General features: G+C 45.3%; 1 protein-coding gene across 1 annotated transcript in view; it reads left to right on the top strand.

Annotated features, from left to right (window-relative positions):
• The first annotated feature begins 2,576 nt into the window (after positions 1 to 2,576).
• Ankrd6 (ankyrin repeat domain 6) overlaps positions 2,577 to 23,469 on the top strand; it is a 181,031-nt gene continuing 160,138 nt past the window's right edge. Inside the window, exon 1 of the mRNA XM_059254077.1 lies at positions 2,577 to 2,672. The gene's annotated coding sequence lies outside the window, so the exon portion shown is untranslated. The remainder of the gene's footprint in view (positions 2,673 to 23,469) is intronic.

Here is a 23,469-nt window from a genome sequence, read left to right as displayed (position 1 = left end):
TTGCTCGATCACCCATAGATATAGTCTAAACCCCACCTCACTGTCACTTACGGTAAAGTTTCGAACGCCTCTCAGGGAAGTGCACCATCTGTATCTTAGGGAGTTTATTCAAGGAACTAGTCAGGAAAACCTCCTTTGTGTTTTAGTTTTTATTAGCATGTATGAATTATATGCAGCAGTGGGTTTCGCGCGCCCCTTTCACACATCAGCCCTATTCTCTGGTTGATTTGCTTTCCCCGACCTGCCCCTCTTCTCAGCCAGCCCCCGCTTTTACTTCCATTCTTTTTCCTAATGACCCCAACAATGAATTGCATTAGGATTGCTTACAGGAGCATGGCCCCCCTCACCGGGGGCTACACCCTGAAGAAAATGCCCATTCTGCCCGTCCCCCCCGCCCCCAGCAGCTGTTAACTGCATACTAATCCTTAGGGAGGGAAGAAAATTTCTCAACATGGCTAAGAGAAATAATCACTTTGAAGTGTCACACGCACATACTTTACCTTGGGAATTCTAGAACTTAGTTGAGACCTGCTTGCAGAGCAACCTAGAGCTATTAGTGGGCAGGGAAAGGAAAGGCGTCTATCCTAACAGTTTCAGGTAGGGAATGACAGCAATTGGGAAAAAAAATTTCCCCAGAAGGGAGTTTTCACACTCCGCTAAATAAGACAGCAGCCAGGCCTGCGAAGATGGGGCATTTTCACATAGTTTGGAAGGATCAAGTACTTACCCTCTCCTAGCGTGGGTGGGGATTTTGGAGCTTCTCCTGTAGAATGCTTTCAGGAGGCCAGAGGGAAACAATACTCTAAGGCAGAGGAGGGGCCTTTGTGTTTCTCTTTCCAGCCATATTCCAGAGAGGATATGAAAAAAAAATTCACTTCACCATAAACTTATCCCCAGCCTCAGGTAAGACTGAAGCTTCATTGTCACAGTTCCACCTGCTGATCCCTCCCTTTGTGTGAGCACAGGGTTCAACCAGATCCAGCTCCTTCCTTCCTTCCTTCCTTCCTTCCTTCCTTCCTTCCTTCCTTTATCTTTATTTTATTTGAGACAGGGTTTCACTCTGTAGCTCTTGCTGCCCTGTAACTCGCTACATAGCCCAGGCTGGTCTCGAACTTGTAACAATCCTCCTGTTTCTACCTCCTGAGAGCTGAGATTACAGGCATGTACCACCATGCCTGGCAACAAGACTTTATGGAATGAGTTGAAGACTTGCCATCTCAAGGTATGCCGGATCGGCATATCAATTCTGTCAAGTAAAACGAAACTGGTTTTTCTTTTCTTTTCTTTTTTTTCTTTTAAGATTTATTTATTTATTATGTATACAGTGTTCTGTCTGCACATATCCTTGCAGGCCAGAAGAGGGCACCAGATCTCATTACAGATGGTTGTGAGCCACCATGTGGTTGCTGGGAATTGAACTCAGGACCTTTGGAAGAGCAAGCAGTGCTCTTAACCTCTGAGCCATCTCTCCAGCCCGAAACTGGTTTTTCAATGTGCAGCGAGCCATGGAGATATTCTTTGTTTTTTATTTTGTTTTTCGTGTGATGCTTGTGTGTGTTCATGCCTGTGCGCATATGTATAGAGAACAGAGGAGAATGCCACCTCAGCAGTCTGCCTGCCTAGGTCCCCAGTTGCTTGGGTTACAAAGGCTCAAGGCCATGACTGTCTTTTTTTCTGTTATTCATTCATCAATTTATTCATTTATTTCTCTCTCTCTCTGCATTTGCATATATATATATATATATATCAGTGCTGGGGATTTGAATTTGGGCCCTCATGCTTTAGCAGCAAGCATTTACCCACTGTGCTCCCAGCCCACCCCATGAAGATTTATCTTGAGTAGAGCAGCATTCACATAACGAGGCAGGGAATGGTATTGATTATCTGTGCCTGGTCCTTGGGGCTGCTATGAATTTGCATAAACACTCTTTGCGGCAACCTTTGGCTTACATTAGGCTGTGTTCCCCACTCCCGTAAATCTCTTTAGTAACATTTCCCCCCCATTTTTTCTCTTCTTCTTGAGGCAGTGTCTCACACAGGCCAGGTGTTGGTGACGTTTGTGGAGTGTAACACCCTAGTCTTTGCTGCCCAGGGAGCTCTTCTAGGTACTGAAAAAGTAGCTGTGGAAGAGAGAGACAAAAGCAGTCAAGACAACAGTATGTAAGGCGTGCTGGGAACGCGCGGGCGGGCATTGATGCTCTTGCTGGTCCCTACCGGGTGACAGCGGGAGAGGGGGTTCTCGATGCTCTGCAGTAGCGTCCTCTGTGTTGAGCTTCCATCCTCTCCCACCGGTCAGCTTGTAGATGGCCACAGGTGGAGGGCTGGAGGGATCTCCGCTCAGTCCTCTCCTCGGAGGCGTCTGGTGCAACTGCAGAAACAGCGGTCAGCTGCTGTCTGTCCTTCTGCTGCCCGAGGCGTGGGCCCCAGCAAGCGCCCCTCGGGTGTGGGGTTCGAGTGGGCCGTGCAGTGACCGGCGGCCGCTGCGGGGCGCTGCAGCCCCGAGGACAGCAGGGTGGGGGCGTGGCCTGTGGGCGTGGCATATGGGGCGTGGCTGGCGGGCCCCTAAGGCATACAGAGCTCGCGCGGCGGAGCGCGGGGCGAGCGGCTGCTGGCAGCGAGTGCAGCGGCCCGCGAGCTCCGTGCGGAGCAGCCGGCCGGCGCGGGAGAGAAAGGTACTGCGCCGTCCCCGTCTCCTTCGGGTGCTGGGAATCCTCAGGGATCGCTCTTGGGGACACCGGGAGGGGCCGCCGCTGGCAGGGGCCGCACTCCTTTGCTGGCCTTCCCGCTCCTCCAGGCGCTCTTGGTTGGCGTCGCGCGTGTGTTGGGGTGCATGCCCTGCAGAATCCTGCGACCGCCCCGGGCGAGGCCAGTCTCCACAGTCGTTGGGAGCGCAGCGGGATCAGCGGGGCTTCAGGGCCTTCTGTGCCGCCTTTCAGGCTCAGGCTTTCCTCACTCGCCTAGGGCATTGAAGTGTGGCGCTTCCTGTAGATTTGGGGAGCCGGAGGGAAGGGGAACAGTGTTGGTGACCCAAAAAGAGTTGGACTTTGTAAAGCCGGCCAAGAATGTCCCCCCACCGCTCCCCGAAGTGCACTGAGAGGATTCACGTGGTGGTAAGGTGTGTGTGTGTGTGTGTGTGTGTGTGTGTGTGTGTGTGTGTGTGTGTTTACCACTTAGGTGGCATGAGACTGAGTCGTGAAGCGACCAGTTAGGTGTGTGACTGGAAAACTCACATCTTTAAGCCTTAATTTTTAGAACTATGAACTGAAAGCGTCATACCTAACCCTCGAAGTTGGCATCGGGCTTTGCCTGCCAGGCATCCTTCCTGTGAGCCTTTTGGCTGATGGTAGCCGTGTATGTTAAGCTGATAGAGATCAAATGTAACGAAAAGAATTTGGGCAATGACCAGTCACACCCAAGTGCAAGGTTGTCTCACGCGTTCTGACTGACATCGAGTAACGGTTTCCCATTTTTAAAACAGCTGTTCTGTGAGTAGCTGCCACAATTAAGTTCCTGTGTCATCCCTACTGTGTGCTTAGCATATGAGTGAGGTTCCCCCGCCCTTTATACTAAGAATACAGTGGCAAGAGGGTGGCTTAGTCAGCAAAGACTCTTGCCACCAGACAATTTGAGTTGGATTCCCAGAAGATTGGATAAGGTGTAGCTGACTCTCACTTGTATCCCGTGACCTCCTCATTGACTGTAGTTCATCTACACACAACATAAATAAATAGATGTCTAAAAATAAACTAGGAATTCATATTACACTCGGAAGGGTTTTCTGCCCTTTAGTTTGGGGCAGGGGGAGGGAGAGAAAAAAATGAGGGAAAATTAGAGACCAGAAAACAGTTAGTTGTATAGTGTTGAGAAGTATAACCAAAGATGATTTTTAAAAAGAACTAAAACTACCAGACGATGGTGGCAGACACATTAATCCCAGCACTCAGGAGGCAGAGGCAGGTGGATCTCTGTGAGTTCCAGGAAAGGCTCCAAAGTTACACAGAGAAACCCTGTCTCAAAAAACAAAACAAAACAAAAACCAAAACCAACCAACCAAACAAACAAAAAACAACAACAAAAAAGAACTAAAACCATCACAATAAAATGCTAGGCTTAGGAGGCTGGAGAGATGGCTCGGCAGTTAAGAGCATTGGCTGCCCTTTCAGATGACTTGGGTTCAATTCCCACATAGCACCCACATAGCAGCTCACAACTTCACAACTATCTGCAGCTCCAGTTCCAGGGGATCCAACACCCTCACATAGACATACATAGGAACAAAACACCAATACACATCAATAAAAATAGATAAGTTAAAAAAATGCTAAGTTTGGTGGTACATACCTGTAATCCCAGCCTCTGGAGGCCAAGGCAGGAAGGATCATTAGTCTGAGGTCAGCTTGAGCTACCTAGAAAGTTTGAGGCCAGCCTGGGATACACAGCAAATTCTGTCTTAAAAACAAAACCACACAACAACCCTATTTGTTACCCTTTGTTTGTCTGTGGTCGCACCGAATATTAGCCTTAGCCTCCCGTCAGCCCCTCTGTGTTTCTGAAGCTTGTCTTCCATATAAAAGACAATTGCTTGTGCTATGACTCAGCTGGGCAACAAGGCACACTTGGGTTTCCAGAGTCTTCTGTTCCACACAGAGAAGATTCTGGTGTCGTCTCTGAAATCCTATGCTCAGAGACATGTGATACGAGAATAATTTGCAGGCCCAAGTACCCCATCACCCCGCTGAGGAGCCAGAGCGGTACCTACCCCCATCAAATCACTGTTCTGGATTTTGTTTTAATTCCCCCCTTTTGCTCCTAAATGAAAAACTCCAGGGAAGGGAAATGTCCAAACAAGCATTTCCGAAATAATTTAGTGCATTCTCAAGTTAAAAGCAGGATATCAAGAGTAAGATGGAAGGCTTGCTGTCTCCCAACCGTGGCTTCCCTGCGGTGGACTCAGGGTGTGTTCAGTCTGTGCAGAGACCCTGTCTCTTCCAGCATCCTTGGAGGCTCTAATTTAAAAAGCTTGCTTGAGTCCCTAAGAGTTTGGAAAACAGTAATTTGTGTCTTTGTAGCTCAGGGTAAATTTTGTAAAAATACAACTATCCAGGGAGCATTGTTCGGGCTTTAAAAGGTTAAGCTGACTGAGAATGACCTTTAAAAATGGCTTTAGCCCAGACTCTTTTTCCTTCTTAGTGTGTCTGTGCTGTGTTTTTGTTATTTCTTCAGGATCACACATAAATCTCTTCAGTGTTTTTTTGTTTTTTTTCCCTTTGAGGCGGGGGGTCTCTGTATGTAGCCCTGGCTGTCCTGGAACTCAATGTGTAGAACAGGCTGATCTTGAACCGACAGAGATCCTCCTGCCTCTGCCTCAGAGTGCTTTCAGTGGCTGTCAAAGCTCTGAAGTCTCAGTTGAAGGAAAGACTCCTGGAGGAGTCTTGGAGTCCTTAGTGTGTAAGGAAGTTTTTCCTGGTATTCTTAGGCTGAAATAGTTAGGAGTGCGTGAGGTGAAAACAGCTAGGTATTTAGATGCCACTTGAAAAAAATGAGGCATGTAAAATTGTATTTACTTATTTGATTAAAGAATATTTTTGAGATTTTTGTTGTATGTATGCGGGTGTTTTGCCTGTGTGTAAGTCTGTGTACCACATGTGTGCAGTGCCCCTGGAGATCAGAAGAGGGGACTGGAGCTACACGGTTGTGAGCAGGGTGGGTGTTGGGAATTGAACCTAAGTCCTTTGGAAGAGCAGCAAATGTCTTAGCTGCCAAGCCATCTCTCTAGCCCTGTATTTATTTATTTAGAGGCAGGTGTTGCTATGTAGCTGTGCTGGCCTCAAGTTCATGACCGTCCTCCCTCCTTAGTTTCCTGAGTGTCTGGAAGACAAATGGACAGCAGCATGTCTGGCTTGTGTTGTTTTTAAGTAGCCAGTCACTAGCAGGACGCCTGTGCCCTTCCTGTGTCTTGTCAAGACACCACCACCTCATTTCCTGTTCCACGTTAGTTTTTCCGTATCACTTTCCCACAGCCAGCTCTGGAAATCCACCCTTTCACAGACTTGCTGTTGTGGGTAGGGGTTCGGTGCTGAAGCTGGGTTCAGCACTGGGGAACGTGTTCTGGACGCTATGCTGACACTCAAATTGTTAAATGTACCGGGTCACTCCTGTGACTTATAGCTGCAGAACACCCAGCCAAGACAGCAAAATGGTACTCCAGCCCAGAAGACATTATAGTGAGGGATGGGTGCAGACGCTATGATTTTACATCACACCTAGAGTAGTCAAATTTATAGGGACAGGAAATCAATTTTGGCTAACAGCAGATGGGGGAGAATGTGACAGGAAGTGACATACCATGTGAACTTAATAGTACTTTATTATTTTTTGAGATTATAATATAATTATATCACCCTCTCCCTAATAGTATTTTAAAATACTGTAGCTAGAGTTTTCCTGCCTGGCCCACAGTCAGGACAAATCTCTCTCACCTGCCAGTCCCACAGCCGCTCAGACCCGACCAAGTAAACACAGAGACTTATATTGGTTACAAACTGTATAGCTGTGGCAGGCTTCTTTCTAACTGTTCTTACAGCTTAAATTAATCCATTTCTATAAATCTATACCCTGCCACGTGGCTCGTGGCTTACTGGCATCTTCACATGCTGTTTGTCATCGTGGCAGTTGGCAGTGTCCCTGACTCAGCCTTCCACTTCCCAGCTTTATTCTCCTCCTTGTCCCGCCTATACTTCCTGCCTAGCCACTGGCCAATCAGTGATTTATCTGTTGACCAATCAGCAACACACTTGACATACAGACCATCCCACAGCAAAATACAGTTTAAGAGTAAACATTTTTGTTCATGATGCCTCAGTACCAGACTGTACCAGGGCACTGAGTTGGATGGCTAGAGAACCTGGGATGATGCCATCACCTGTCTGTCCCACCACCTCCTCAGGCCTGCACAGAGGGAAGGGATGTAAGACATAGTTATGTTCTTTTTGAAAGGCAAGTGCTGTGTTAGTTGCTGGTGGCTCCAGTATAAAGATGGAAGTCCGCTATCCTCTACCCCCTATGCTGGGGACTGAACCCAGGGCCTCCATGTGTACAGGGCAAGTGCTCCCCCACTGAGCTGTGGTGCCAGCCTCTGAAATTAAGTAGATTCTCTCCCAAGCAGGTAAACTTTAACTATAAGGCCATCTCTTGGTTTATTCTTTGTTTCCAATGTATTTGTACCGCGTATTCTGCCTTGATTAGTATCCAGTGGTTAAGGGAGCATTTCATATTGTTACAATGTGAAACACCAGTTGGAATTTACCTAACACACAACTGTTCCTGTCACTGAGACTTTTTCCTTATCTAAAATGGTAAAATTGTAACTTGCAGGCTTTTCTTACCTATAAGATTCCTCTCTATTTGCTTTCACTTTAAAAACCTTTTAATAAATTGTACTTAAACTCTTCCACCCAGACATATATTCTGCTGAGGCATGCTGTGCATGGTAAACAAATAGTTCTAGGACTTAGTGGCTTAGTCCAAGGAGAGTATTTATGTAGCTGGAGAGTTTTCTCTCCGGGTCCTGCCAAACCCCGGCAGTCCGACAGCCCACTTATAAAATAAACACACAGACGCTTATATTATTTAAACTGTTTGGCCTAATGGCTCAGGCTTCTAGCTATCTAGTTCTTATATCTTAAATTAATCCATTTCTATAAATCTATACCTTGCCACGTGGCTCGTGGCTTACCGGCGTCTTCACATGCTGCTTGTCATGGCAGCGGCTGGCAGTGTCTCCTCCTCAGCCTTCCACTTCCCAGAATTCTCTCAATTTTCCTCTCTGTTAGTCCCACCTATAAATCCTGCCTAGCCACTGGCCAATCAGTGTTTTATTTATTGACCAATCAGAGCAATTTGACATACAGACCATCCCACAGCATATTTATCCAGTGAAATTGGTAGTTTATTTCAGGCTGGGCAGCTCTCCTGGGCAATTCTCCTCCCTGACATCACCGGTCAAGGTGGTTCCTTCTTTGTGATGGCGCCATCTTGTGCTGGGGTCTCCAGTCACTCAAGACAGAAGGAAGCAAAGAGGCTTACCACACTGACTCCACCAACCTGGGGAGCATCACTCAGCTCATATTAAGTTGGCCAGAGCCAGCTCCATGGCTCTACCTGAATTCAAGGAGTACCAGCCCAGGCAGCTATTGCAATGGGTAGATAGCTATCTTTTATAAATATAGGCGAGACTTCACTTTGGAGGCTAAAGCAGGAGGATTGAGTTCAAGACAACGAAATAAGACTCTTTTATCTTTGGATAAAAGGATAAAAAAAAACCAAATAGACCAGTCTTATTACTGGCCAATTAATTATAACTGCATTCATATATGTCCCATATTCCAAAGACACGTGCGCACACACACACACACACACACACACACACACACACACACACACAGAGTTTTCGTAGTGTAGGTATGGATGACATCTTCATATAGGACGTAATAAGATGGGATTGAACTATCTATGTTCAAGTATTAATTAGTGACTGAAGAACATTGGCTTTATTCGGTCATGTGACCATAGAGAACTATGCGTTTAAGAAAGGACTGAAGATGGAGATTAGCCCAGGACAAGAATATGCATGTCTTGGTGGCTTCTCAACTGTTCTCATAATAGTTGAAACGACTTAAGACTGCCAGCAGTAGGGGGATGCGAGACTTGTTTCACCTCAAAACAAAGTCTTTAGCATGGAATGTGTTACATAATCACAAAATGTATGTGTCATTTTTACTTATTTGCGTTTATGGGAAACTGAAGTTACATAATTTGGTTCTTCTTAGTTGCTTGAAGTAAATTTGTGCCAGGAAACCCCATTTAGCGCTAGCTAGTGTCTGACAGTTAAATGTGGGACATACTAAGGGGTTAAAATAAGGAAATAAGGTCATGTGGGGAAGATCCTGGTAACCAGCTAACGAAAGAGAAGCCTCAGAGATGCGCACCGACCATGACACTGCTTCGTTTATCCACGACCAGCTGGGTTGTGCTGTTCTACCAAAGAACAATTAAAGATGGGGTCTTTCTCCCTTCCTCCTTCCTTCCTTCCTTCTTTCCTTCCTTCCTCCCTCCCTCCCTCCCTCCCTCCCTCCCTTCCTTCCTTCCTTCCTTTTTTTTGAGATAGGGTTTCTCTGTGTAGCCTTGGCTGCCCTGTAACTCTCTCTGTAGGCCAGGCTGTCCTTGAACTCAGAGATCCACCGGCCTCTGCCTCCAGAGTGCTGGGATTAAGGACGTGCACCACCACGCCTGGCCCACATGCCTGTTTTATAGATCTGTGGGAGGAAACTCGGGATAGTAGGGAATGGTGAAAATGCCTGCCACAGAGAGCAGTTCATTTCCGGAGAGGAGGCCACACAAAGGAAAAGGACCTTGCTTTTTAGGGCTTGTAAATTGTCGGAGGGCTTAGCACAGCTTTTCAATGTAGATTCCGCTGATGTCATCCTGAAACTTATAATAAGCTAAAGTTAAATGCCTTTCCCAGTAAAGAGGGCAGGAGAGACACATTGTAAATTTATGTTCTGGCTTTACCCTTTCAGAGGGCAGAGAGCTTTGCTTGCTTGGCTTCTTAGATGCCTCCCATTTAAAACGGTTCCAGTGCCAAAATGGTGTGTGTTGAGGTGGCAGCTTGTGTTAATTTTCACTGTGATGAATGATACACTGGATCTGGGGTTGGGTGTTGTTGGGAGTTTGTAAGCCCCTGGGTGGGGATGGGAGGGGCACACTAGATCAGAGGGTCAGCAATGATACCTGTTGGACAAATCTAGCTCCCTGCTTTTTTACTTTTTAAATTATTTATTGCCCTAAACATAGTTGTTACAGCAGGTCCAGATTGGCTTCTGGCTTCCAGCAGCATTACCGTCTTGCTTACTTGACGGGAGACCTTGGAACAAAGAGGGCAGTATCCAGTGGCATTAATTTGCAGCCTTCTGAACACAACAGTGGGTTTCCCCCATTAGTTAAATCGCTCACTTTCTGAGCTCACCCGTCGTAGACGGAATCAATGGGAAAATCGGTACTGAGGCTTCAGAGAATGTGTGTGGCTTATGTCGGAGCTCAGGATGCCTCCTGATGCTAAAAGTGAGCAAATGCAAGTAAAAATTAGCACTGTGCCCTGGGCTAGCTGGTTCTTTTGAAAATCAGGCCAGGAGGCTCACACTCAGCACTGGGAGGAGGGGGTACAAGGATCTGAAGTTCATGATCGTCCTCAGCCACACAGGCCTTGGAGAGAAAGCTGTGATACATGAGATTTCCTGTCTCAAGAAATTAAACGTGAAAGTAAGAATCAAGGTGAAGGTTAATAGCAGGAGGTGGGGTGTGAGAAAGAACTTAAACGGGTGCTTTACAGGCAAAGGGATGCTTGTTGAACCATTCGTGATGCTTTTAACCCATGGGTTATATGATACCACATATATGGCTTGCTCATAGGACCTTCTGGGTGCCAATCAAAAAGTGGAAGAGCTGTAAAACGGGTAATAGATAATAGGAACCTTCCTTTTATCTGCTGGGTTTTTATACAATATGGGGGGAAAAGTGGGACCTAAGAAATACCCTGTGCTGGATAGTTTTTATGCCAACTTGATACAAGTTAGGGATATCTGGGAAGGAATCTTAACTGAAAAAACTGCTTCCAAGGGTTGGCCTGTAGGACATTTCCTTTTCTTTCTTTTTTCTTTCTTTTTTTCTTTTTTTGGTTTTTGGAGACAGGCTTTGGAGCCTATCCTGGAACTCATTCTGTTGCCCAGGCTGGCCTCGAACTCACAGAGATCCACCTGCCTCTGCCTCCCAAGTGCTAGGATTAAAAGGACATTTTCTTGATTGATGGTGGATGTGGGAGGACCCAAGTCATTGTACACCCTCCTCTCTCCTTTACAGCTGTAGCTGCTCTCTAGAAGCTAGAATCTGTTTGCTTCCCATGACTGCATCCTGCGGAAGCCATTTGGAAAAGAGCACACTCCTGTCTTTAAAAAGAAGATTCGGTATTGTGATAGGCTAGAACCAGTTGTCTAGATGTTCTGTGTGACTCTGTCTTTTTAAATCCTAAATTGACAGATTTTATTCTTCCTTTGGTGAAGAGCATTATACTAACAATTTGCTGGCTGGTTTAAAAGTGACCGTGTTTTTGTGTGTTTGACAATAAAATATAAAATCATGCCCATTTTTGCTGCAGACCCCTGTGCTCCATGCCATCCCCCACCCTTTGGAATCCGAGTAATACGGGGCATTTACTCTAAGAGTAAAAGAATAAATCTCAAGACACGCTTAGTGTGTGCTCTGAATTTCCTAGCCATGTAAATTGAGTAGAAGTCAGCATCCCAGTTTCATAAGGGCGTATTTCTGATTAGTGTTGATGTGTTCAGAGTGTCCCTCAAACCTAAGCAAACAAAAGCCACATTATACCTGATGGGTTTTGTATTGAAAAAACAGCACCAGACACTGTGAGTGGACAATGTTGTCCTGTAGTTCTGATCCAGGAGGAAAGTCCAAGAACTGAATATTAGCTGCTCTGAGATCATCACTGTACAAAGGCCAGACTATCAATTAGGGCTGAGTGGCTGTTCCGCTTGAACAGCGAGGCAGCCCCTCACTGCTCTCTGGGAAGCCCGGTCCCTCTACCTAAAAGCAAGCAGACGTTTGTTTTGAGGCACCTGTTTTCGGCCACATTTTTCTCCCCCTGTGGTTAGCATTTAGTAATGTATCTGAGAACCCAGGTCCCACATTCAAACCTGGCTGAATTGCCTCTCTTGAAAATGGACAATAATGATGCCCTTTACGGGAATCTGTTTCATGGAAGCCTGGCTGACTTAGGGAGAGGAGAGCAGAGTTGGCCACCAGCAAGGCATGGGTCTGATTTCACGTCTGAGGGCAGCCTTTGTGCCCTCTGCCAACGGCCGCTCCTGCTGCTCCGGCTGCACTTTTCTTTTTCTGATCTCTGGCCTCGATGTGTTAGATTGATCTCATTGACTGCCCCCTTGCTCCCACGGACCTGAGTCACAGCGACATTGTTCTGGTTTAACAAGCCACGGCTCTCTAGTCTGCCAACGGCTCGGCTCGCTCACCCTCTGCCTCCCCTGGGAACGGCTAGCTGCCTCACCACACCCCACCCCCATTAAAAAGTACATTGAGTTCCAGGGCACTGCATTAGCAGTCAGCGGGGGAGCTGCTCTTGCTTTTCAAGGACTTTACACTTTTCTGACAAAACTTTAAAGATCCCTTTATTGTGTGGAAATGAAGAAGCAGTGAGACTGTACACTGTCATTTAAAACATCAGCAACATTAAGGACGAAATTGTTTTGCTCAGTAAGAAGAGTGGTTTGAACAGAACTGGGCTTTTTTGCTCAGTAGAGAACTTGGGACACACACTCAAGCCTCTTTGATATACCCTGATGGATTTTTAAATTCCGTTTGAAGTTTGCATCAGACCTCCAACGTTTTTATCCTTTGTGTGTTCAGTGTTCTGAGGTGGTTCCCACAACTCCTCCAATGGGAAGATTTTGTTGTCCTCCCTCCCTCCCTCCCTCCCACATGCCTGCCTCACCTCTCTCATGCCTCCCCCATCCCTCTCTCATGCCTCCCCCATCCCTCTCTTCCTTCCTTCACTCTGTCTTCCCTTCCTTCTCTCTTTCTTCTCCCTCTTACCTCTCCCTACGCCCTCCCTTTCCTCCCTCCCCTTCCCTGCCTCCTGTCTCTTGGTTTGGGACAGAGTTTCACTGTGGAAACCAAGCTGTCCTCAGACTTGTTCCTTTGCCTCTGCTTCTTGAGGGCTGCGATTGCGATGCCCAGCTTGCTGTAGTTTCTTCTTCTTTTCTTTCCACTGTGTATGCCTGTGTGTGTGTGTGTGTGTGTGTGTGTGTGTGTGTGCCTGTGTGTGTGCCTGTGTGTGTATGCATGTGCATGTGGAGGCCTGATGGTGAATCATCCTGGGTCACTCTTCCAACTTATTCGTTAAGATAAGGCCTCTCAATCAAACCCAGAGCTCGCTGATGAGGCTTAATCTTCCCCAGCCTCCAACACCTAACCCGCTCTTGACACACACACACACACACACACACACACACACACACACACACTCACACACTCAGTTAAATAAAATCTAAAACACTCTCAGTTGCTTTTCTCATGCATGTTGATAAATTCTCTTTGTTTATCTGCTCTGGATGAACATCTAGGACCTTTGAGCATGTACAGTGTCAACATTCCCATAGTCAGGTACTTCTTTCTTTTTTCTTCAATTTTTTTTTTTTTTTTTTTTTTTTTTTTACATTTCTTTGCTGTGTGTGTGATGGGATATGGAATGCCATAGAAAGCAGGTAGATGTCAGAGGACAACTTACAGGGTCAGTTCTCTCTTACCATGTGGGTCCTGGGGATCAAACTTAGGTTGTTGGGCTTGGCAGCAGGTGCCTCTAGCCACTGAGCTGGGTCACCAGCCTCAGCTTTTCCTTGCATAACTATATACCTCCTATTCAGTTTTTACATTCAAAGTTGATTCTTTTTTTTTCCCTTTACTACACTTACAGTAACACAAATATGTGGCTGCCATCTTTTGGACAGGAGAACAGATTAAGAGAGAACAGCTAGGCCCCGCCCCTCACCGGCTGCCTCACAGTGGAGCTGTCCCTGGTGGCCTCGGTGAGGGAGAACTGGCCCTGCTAGTGCAGGTACAGGAGAGGGGACAGGCTGACCAACTCAGCTACCACCCAGGCCTAGATCCAGGGCTTTGAGTTGGCCCACCCCAACATCCACCCCTCCATGAACTGCTGGAGCTCATGAAGGGACCTGTCTTGCCGAACCAAAGCTACGGGATCTCCATGACACAGGACAACCACAGGATATGGGAGAGGAGTCCTGGTGTGGATCCAGTGTTGATACTGTAGCCAGACGCCTCGAACCAGACCAATAACTCGTTACAATGAACATTTGCAAGTAAAGCTGTTTGGGCAAAAAGGGTATACTGTGTGACACACCATGACACACTGTAGCTTCCACAAGGAGTTGTTTTTTTTCCTCTCTTTTTATTTTTGCAGTGGGGGAGGGAGGTTGCAAGGGTGGAGGGCAGATATGGAGGGACGAGGAGATGAGTGGGATTGAGATGCGTCATGTGAAATTCACAAAGAATCAATAAGAAGTTAAAAAAAAAGTGAACAGCTAAACTGTGCAGTGATGGCATACACCTTTAATCCCAGTACTCAGGAGGCAGAGGTAGGTGAATCTATGAGTTCAAGGCCAGCCTGGTCTGCAGAGAGACTTCCAGGACAGTCGGAGCTAACAGAAACCCTGTCTCAAAAACCAAAACAAAACAAAAGTCAAAATGTTCTAAGCAACTATCATTGTTTACCCAAAAAAAAAAAAAAAAAAGGAGTAGCTAGCTATAGTGAGCTTTGAAAAGCTTGTAATTTGTCACTGGTTACAGCAGGAGTGCATTGATGAAGGAGTGACCTGTGGCCTGAAGAGCTTTCCCAGGACTAACACAATGTGGCGAGTGAGTCATTATCCCATTGCTGAGGACTCAAGTCAGGGCCTCCCAAGTGCTAAGCCAGTGCTCTACCATGCAGCTACACCCTCGGCCCTGCCTGCTTGTTTCTAGCCTCTCTAGTAATCACTAACTCATATTTGGTTTCTAATCCTCCCAAGTGTGCATCTTTAGATCCTACAGCTTAGTATTGTCTTGTAAAATGTTTTTGTTATATTTTCTATGTGTTTTATATATATTTTTCGAGACAGGGTTTCTCTGTGTAGCTTTGCGCCTTTCCTGGAACTCACTTGGTAGTCCAGGCTGGCCTCGAACTCACAGAGATCCGCCTGGCTCTGCCTCCCGAGTGCTGGGATTAAAGGCGTGCGCCACCACCGCCCGGCCGTGTTTTATATTTTTAATCCGTGGGCTTACTCTCTGTCCAGGTGAAATTCATTTATTTAGTCAACTTGACACACGCCAGGGTCATCTGGGAATAGGGAACTTCAGTTGAGAAAACGCTCCCATTAGATTGGCCCATAGGTCAGTCTGTGTGGCATTTTCTTGACTAATGACCAACATGGGAGGGCCCAGCTCCTCGTGGGTGGTGCCATCCCTGGGCTGGTGCTCCTGGCTTCTATAAGAAAGCAGGCTGAGGCCAGGCGGTGCTGGCGCACGCCTTTAATCCCAGCACTCGGGAGACAGAGCCAGGCGGATCTCTGTGAGTTCGAGGCCAGCCTGGGCTACCAAGTGAGTTCCAGGAAAGGTGCAAAGCTACACAGAGAAACCCTGTCTTGAAAAACAAAACAAACAAACAAACAAAAAAAACCAAAAACCAAAACAAAACAAAACAAAAACAAAAAACAAGAAAGCAGGCTGAGGAAGCCATCCATAGGGGAGCAAGCCAGTAAGCAGCACTCTCCATGGTCTCCACTTCAGTTTCTGCTCCTGGGTTCCTGCCCTGCCTTCCCTTCATGATGAACTTGTAAACTGAGATGAGGCTTTTTCTCCCAAGTTGCTATGGGTCAGGTGTTTAATCACAGAATAGAAACCTACCAGGACCCTCTCCATGTTAGTTTGCTAGCCACAGAGCAGGTGGCTGAACTAGCAGGAACTTATTTTCTCACAGTGCAGGTTCGAGTCTGAGATCCACGTGTCAGTAGGACTGGTTTCCTCTGAGGCCGCTCCTTTCCTGGAAGATGGCTGTCCCCTCGTCTATACTGGCATGGTCTTCCCTGCACAGAGTGTGTCTGTGTACCCTAATATCGCCACTCAGACTGGAAGAAGAACCACCCTAAAGTCTCTTTTTAACTTAATTAGCACTTTTACAGCTTGTCTCCAAATGGACAGTCACACTCTGCTGAAGTGCAGGGAGTCAGAGTGTCAACAAAGAATGTGCATGTGGATTTTGAGGGGACACCATTTTCCCGTTCCCTTCTTTCCTCTCCTCTCCTCTCCCTTCCCTCCCCTGTCCTTGACACTCTTCTCTCTCTTTGCCCTTCCTAGGTTTCCTAGGCTGTGTCTAAGTAGTGCTGGTTTAGAGTGTGATACAAGCTTTATGCTAAGTCACCTTTGTCTGTAGCAAAGCTGCTGTTCATAATTTAGGATTCAAACACTTGTTTTGGGGGCTGGCGAGATGGCTCAGCAGTTAAGAGCACTGGCTGCTCTTCCAGAGGACCTGGGTTCAATTCCCAGTACCCCCACGGCAGCTCACAACTGTCTGTAACTCCAGTTCCAGGGGATCTGGACACCTTCCTACAGACATACATGCAGACAAAACACCAATGCACATAAAATAAGAATAAATAAATCATAAAAAAGTTTTTGTTTTGGCACTGGTCGTCAAACCCAGGGCCTTGCAAAAAGCTCAACAGGCTCTCTGCCACTGAGCCTTCAATACAGGCTTTAAGTTTATTTCACCAGGTGTCAGTCACTCGGCAGCTCAGTGTGCTTCACTAAGTAAAGATGCTGTGGTTCATTCAGAGGGAGTTTAGGTTAATAAGGCATCCCAAGAGTGCAGGCACTGTGATGTATTATAGCTTGCTTGAACTCCTGGGGCTGCAGTAGTTATTACAGCATTCAGTCCAGACTCTGTGACTTGAGTGTTAGAAATGATGTTATTCAATCTTTTGTTGTTGTTTTGAGACCGGGTCCTATGTAACGCAGGCTGGCCATGAACTCTATGTAGCCAAGGCTGGCCTTGAACTTCTGATCCTTCTGCCTCTACCTCCCAAGGGATGTTATTGAATCTTTATACCTTGCAAGTTTGTCTAATGAATTGAATAGTTGTCACACCAACTTTAATGCAATTCTTACTGTAAAAATATAACTAGCAATGAATATATATATATACACATATATGTGTATATATTTCTGCCTTATTCCATAGGCTCATTAGAGGTGCTCACTGTTATTTTTAAAGATAGAGTGAAGGGAATTTCTGTATTTGCTCTTTGGTGGAATTACAGTTACTCTTGTTTGTGTTCCATCTGTCATGTAGGGTCTGTATCTGTTCTGTTAGGATGTTTGGACAAAATCTTCCTGGAACAGATTTTTTCAAATATTGGAGCTATTTATTAATTTATTTATTTATTATTTATTTATTTATAGAGACATTTAAAAATAAGGCCATGTGGATGTGTCTAATATGAACCACCAAGATAATTTTTTTAGTTTTTAATATTGTCTTGATGGAGACCTTATTCAGTTTAACAGAAGGTCTCTGAATGTGTGGAACATCCCATGGTTGTAAGATATATGTTCTCAAACCCATTCCAAAGCAAGGGAGAAGGAGAAGGAAAGGGCTGCTTTAAAAGTGGTTATTATGCCGGGCGGTGGTGGCGCACGCCTTTAATCCCAGCACTTGGGAGGCAGAGCCAGGCGGATCTTTGTGAGTTTGAGGCCAGCCTGGTCTACAGAGCGAGATCCAGGAAAGGCGCAAAGCTACACAGAGAAACCCTGTCTCGAAAAACCAAAAAAAAAAAAAAAAAAAAAAAGTGGTTATTATGATTAATCCAGATGAGCCTATTTAATGGGTAATAGGGATTTATTAAGATATAAATCGAGGGAAGACACTCACGAATACAGAACAGAATAGACAGCTGAAGTTGTCTTCTGATCTGACTGGGAGCGAATCCACCTCACAGGCAGCAGGGAGAAGGGGCATGTGACCCTCCTCCCTCTCCTTTTAAGAGGTCATGTACAACGGCAGGAAGCACTGCCTCCTTCGGGCCCTATAGCCCAAGGTCATGGGCAGAGCAAATACCACTATATTTAAATAGACTAGATATTGTAACTGTAATTCTTGCTTGATAACTGTTTTGTTATATGTAATTTTACTATGTTAAAGTTAAAACCTTCCTTTTTGATTAGACAGAAAAGGAGAAGTGCTGTGGGATGTCTTTCTGTGTGCTGTGAATATGTGTTGCTCTGATTGGTTGATAAATAAAGCTGCATTGGCCTATGGCAGGGCAGGATGGAGCCAGGCAGGAAAATCCAGTAGAGATAGTGAAAGGAGAAAGAGTAAAGGGAGACCTAAACCACCATCCAAGGAGCAACATGTAATGGGATGCAAGTAAAGCCACGGGACACGTGGTGATACATAGATTAATAGAAATGGGTTAACTTAAAATGAAAGAGCTAGCTAGCCAGAAGCTTGAGTCGTAGGCCAAACAGTTTGTAAATAATGTAAGCCTCTGTGTTTTACTTGGGACCAAGCGGTTTCGGACTCAGGTGGGACAGATTTGTCCCCACTGCGGGGCCGGACAGGACAAGAAATCTTTTGACTACAAGTGGTCTTAATAGATTTTTTAAAATTTTGGGGCTGGAGAGATGGCTCAGAGGTAAAGAGCACTGGCTGCTCTTCCAGAGGTCCTGAGTTCAATTCCCAGCAACCACATGGTGGCTCACAACCATCTATAATGAGATCTGGTGCCCTCTTCTGGCATGTAGACAGAACACTGTATGTATAATAAATAAATAAATCTTTAAAAAAAATTTGTTTTATGTGTATGGGTGTTTTGCCTGCATGTATGTCTGTGCACCATATATGTGCCTGCTTCTTGCAGAGGCCAGAAGAGGTCATTGGATCCCTGGGAAGGGGAGTTACACAGGGCTGTAAGCCAACATGTAGGTTCTGAGAATCAAACCTGGGTCCACAGGAAGAGCAGCCAGTGCTGTTAACTGCTGCTCCATCTCTGAAGCCTCTAAAAGTGTCCTTGTTTCTTTTCTCTTCCTCTCTTTCTTTTCTTCTCTCTCTCTCTCTCTCCTTTTTCTTTTCTTTCTTTCTTTTTTTTTTTTTGGACATAGGCTATCCTGGAACTCACTATGTAGATCAGGCTGGCATTGAACTCACAAAGATCTGCCTGCCTCTGTCTCGTAAGTGTGGGGATAAAAGGCATGGGCCATCATACCTGGCTGAAAGTGAAAGTGTTCTTTTTTTTTTTTTTTTTTTTTTTTTTTTTGAACCTGAGGTAATGGCACACACCTTTAATCCCAGCACTTAGGGGGCAGAGGTAGGCAGATCTCTGAGTTGGAGGCCAGCCTAGTCTACAGAGTGAGTTCTAAGACAGCCAAGGCTATGCAGAGAAACCCTGTCTCAAAAAACCAAAACCAAAACCCAAACCAAAAAAGTGGTCTTTTTCTCTCCATCTAAAATTTGGATAATTCAAAGATGTCAGTCATTTGGTAAAGCTGTTTTTTAATCCTTTCTATATAGGTCTTTCATATTGTGCAATCAGCTTTCTGTTTCATTGTTTCAAGACCGAGTAATTGGAGAAAGGACTTAAAAGTAGGACATGTTTGTTTAAGCTTATGATTTCAGCCGTGGTTGCTTGTTTGGTTTCATTGCTTTTGGGCTGTGGCAACTTAGTACATTATATTGGGAGCACAATAGAGGAAACCCGCTTGCTTCTAGACAGCTAGGAAGGGGAGCGTGGTTTGTCCCAGTGTGCCTTCCAAGGGCATCCACCTCTGTGCCTTAAAGGTTTCCCTATGCCCACAAAGTGACACCTGCTGGAGACTCTGGACACTAGAGAAGTCTAAACTTTAGGTACCATGACTCATGCCTATAATCCCAGCATTTGAGAGCCTGAGGATTATTGAGTTTGAAGCCATCCTGGGCTACATAATGGGTTTGAGGCCAGCCTGGGTTACAGTTTGAGACTAAACAAACGAACAGGCTGGGGAGATACCTCAGTGGATAAAGGTGGTTGTGCAAATGTGAGGACCTGAGTTCAAATCCCCAGAACTTCTGTGATGCTAGGAATGGTAGTGTGTGAAGGTGTCAGGTCCCCTGGAACTGGAGTGACAGGCAGTTGTGAGCTGCCATGTAGGTGCTAGGAATTGAACCTGGGTCCTCTGGAAGAGCAATCAGTGCTCTTCCATCTCTCTAGCCCCTAGCCAGCTTTTCTAACTTAAATCATCCCATTTCTCTTTAACTACATTTTGCCTCTGGGTTTTTTACCTTTCTTTATTCTATATATCTTTCTTTCCTTCTTACTCCGTGGCCAGCTGTGTGGCTGTGTGGCTGGGTGGCTGGCTCCTGGTGTCCTCCTCTCCTTCTCCTTTTCTCACTCCTCATTTTTTTTCGAGCCTAGATTTTTCCTCTTATTTATTCTCTCTGCCTGGCAGCCCCACCTATCCCTCTCCTGCCTAGCTATTGGCCAGTCAGCTCTTTATTAGACCAATCAGGTATTTTAGGGAGGCAAAGTAACACAGCTTCACAGAATTAAACAAATACGACAGGAAAGTATGCAACACCTCTTTGCATCATTAAGCAAATATCCCACAGCATAAAGGAATGTAGCACATCTTAAACTAATATTCCACAACAGTAGATAGCATATGTCCTCTGCTTCTAGGAAATCTCCCACTGCCATTGTTTGGAACATTCCTGTCTCTCCTCTGTTTTCTCTTATTAAAACATTTGATGCTCAGATTTTTGTTTTTGAGACAGAGTTTCTCTGTGTAGCCCTGGCTGTCCTGGAACTCACTCTGTAGCCCAGGCTGGCCTCGAACTCACAGAGATCCGCCTGCCTCTGCCTCTGGTGCTGGGATTACAGTGTGCACCATGCCAGCTCTAGTCTCTTTCTTGTTAACTTTTCTGCCTCTGTTTTGTGATTCTGCTTCCTGAGAGATTTTTTTTAACTTCTATTAAAAAAAATTGTCAATCCCAGTTTTATTATTTCACTTTTCTACAAGCTTATTTTTCTTTACTCACCAAAGTCTTATTTTGGAAACTCTTGGTTTTGGTTTCCTTTCCACTGGTTAGGAGTAAGAGGCAACCATAGGACTTTAGTATTGTAAGGTATTTTATTTCCCAACCCCCATATGAAGATAAACATTTATTAATAAATATATATTTAATGTGTAGGCAATTTTATAACTTCTTCCCCCTGTTTTTCTGAACATTTTCTATGCCATGACATTTTTCAAAAACGTAAAATTTCAGCAACTGCAAAATAATATACATGGGCTGGGCAGTGGTGGTACACACCTTTAATCCTAGCACTTGGGAAGCAGAGGCAGGAGGATCTCCGAGTTCTAGGACAGCCAGAGCTGTTACATAGACAAACTCTGTCTCGAAAAACCAAAAACCACCACCAACAAAATATATATGTATGTGTGTGTGTGTGTGTGTGTGTGTGTGTGTGTGTGTGGATTCACTGTGATTGAACTGGTTTCTTCTTGGACATTTAGGAAGGCTCTGTCTGTAGTGTTATTTTAAAAACACCATTGAAACTATATGTATATAAATACTTCATATTCTCTTAGCTAATTCCTTAAAGTAGATTACCGGCAATTAAATTGTTAGGTAAAAGGAGTGAATATTTTAAATATTTGTATCGTAACATGGTATTTAATCAAATTGAAAGGCTTATAACTTTTTCAAAAACAAATAGAAGCCATTATTTATTTCAGATAATAATCTTATTTAAGGCAGGGCCAGCAAATGAGCAAGCAAACGAAACAACCCTGATCTCATATTTGTACCTGGCTGTCCTTGAAGACAGTCTTTTATTAGGTTCTAATTGTATGTGGGGTGGTGGTGGTGGTGTGTGTGTGTGTGTTTCAGGAAGAGGGGATGGGATGTGTGTACTAGGGATGAACCCAGGACATTATTCATGACAAGGAAGGGCTTCACCACTAAATTACATTTCTGCCCCTTTTGGTTCCCTTTTTTGAGCAAAAATGTTTGTATTTGGGTACTGGAAATAAAGTCAGCCTGTCCAACTTACCAGTTAAATGGACAGCCACAACTGTCGTAACAGAGCTGAGCCTTCAGTGTGGTCTGAATAAGAGAACAGGGTCTTAGGAACCCTGCCTGGGGAGAGCCGTTAGTCTCTGAAGGTAAAAGCTGCCCTTGTTCTTCCTAGACGGTCTCATCACTGGTGGTGATATGTTATCTAGTAGTGTGAGCTCCTGCTTCCACTGGCTGGAGCTGCACTTCCTTTTGACCTGATTAAGTGTCCAGCGTTAGAATAACAGACGGCTGGAGCTTGCTGCACAGATGAGGAGTGTTTTCTCTGTAAGACAGACACCTCCTTCGTCCCTTGCAACTTGATCATACATGCCTCTTGCAGAAATCTGAACCGTGCTGGGGTGTTATCGACAAGCACTTACATCTGTCTGGCTTTTGTCTGGAAGCCAGCACAGAAATGTCACCTGATACACAGGAAACGATCCTGTGATCTTGTGTCTTCATTTGTAACTTGCCTTGGTTTGCCAAGACTCTTTTGTGTGTTAATAACACCTTTTCTAGAACTTACATGGCTTCCGTCTAAACTACTTTGTAACTTTCCTTGGGGGTTTGAATTCTCCATTTTGATTCAGTTTTATCCTTTTTGTATAGATTTCAGAGGGGTTGCTGGCAGGACACTGCTTGAGTTTAGAGGCAGAAAAGAAATCAAGGATTTGTGGGGACTGAGAAGGCAGCCAGGGCATGCTCCCGTGCTCCATGAGATTTCAACAGTGCGCTTGTGGGTGTGTCGAGGAGAAAGTAGACAGTTTTCAGAGAGTCAGAGTGAAGTCTAAAACAGAAAGGCAGTCTGCTAGGAGAAAAGGAACATTCGTCTTCCCAGCTATCCCCAAATGCTCTGGCCCACACAGATCTTTAAGAACGTGTATTGCAGCCAGGTGTGGGAACATGCTTTTAGTCTTTGCATTCTTTTTTTTTTTTTAATTTATTTTTCATTTCTTTTTTCGGTTTGTGTGTGTGTGAGGCATTTCCTGTCTGTTTGTTTTGAGACAGGTTCTCTCTAGGTAGCTCTGGCTGACCTGCTGGAACTCTGTAAACCAGGCTGGCCTGGAACTCAGAGATTCCCCCTGCCTCTGCCTCCTGAGTGCTGGGTTTAAAGCCCTGGTCACACCTGGCCAGTCTCTGCACTCTTAATCCCAGCACTTAGGAGGCAGAGGCAGGGGGATCTCTGTGAGTTTCAGGCTAGCCTGGGCTACAGTGTAAGTTCCAGAACAGCCTGGGCTGCACAGAGAGACCCTGTCTCAAAAACAACCAACCAGATGGGGGAGAGGGGGAAACAGAGGAAGAAAGAAAGTCTGAACAGTTTGCTTGAAAGATGGTCTCAGTGCGAGGCCCAGGCTGGCTTCAGCCTTGCCACATATGCTCAGCTGCCTTTCAGTTCTGGATCTTCGTGAGTCCACCTACTAAGTGCTGGTGTTACAGTGTGTACAACCATATATTTATTTATATATTTTTGGTTGTGAGCCTAGCCTTTAACAGCTGAGCCAGCCTCAGCTTTATATATTTTTAATCTGTGGGCAGATTGTCTGAGGACATTTTTCTGTTGAAGTTTTTTATATGCTTGTAAATTATCAACTTGTAAAAGACTTTTGTATAGAAGAGTATTGATTGACATTTAAATGATTCTTTTCATGGAAGAGAATTTTAACACTTTTGTTGAATTAAGGTTGGTCAATTAAACTTCATCCATGGAGTCTCTAGTAGAAAAACTACAGCTTAGG

Source organism: Peromyscus eremicus, chromosome 2 (assembly GCF_949786415.1).
Source record: "Peromyscus eremicus chromosome 2, PerEre_H2_v1, whole genome shotgun sequence".
Taxonomy (NCBI): Eukaryota; Metazoa; Chordata; class Mammalia; order Rodentia; family Cricetidae; genus Peromyscus; species Peromyscus eremicus.
This window is presented reverse-complemented; position numbering and strand designations above follow the sequence as displayed.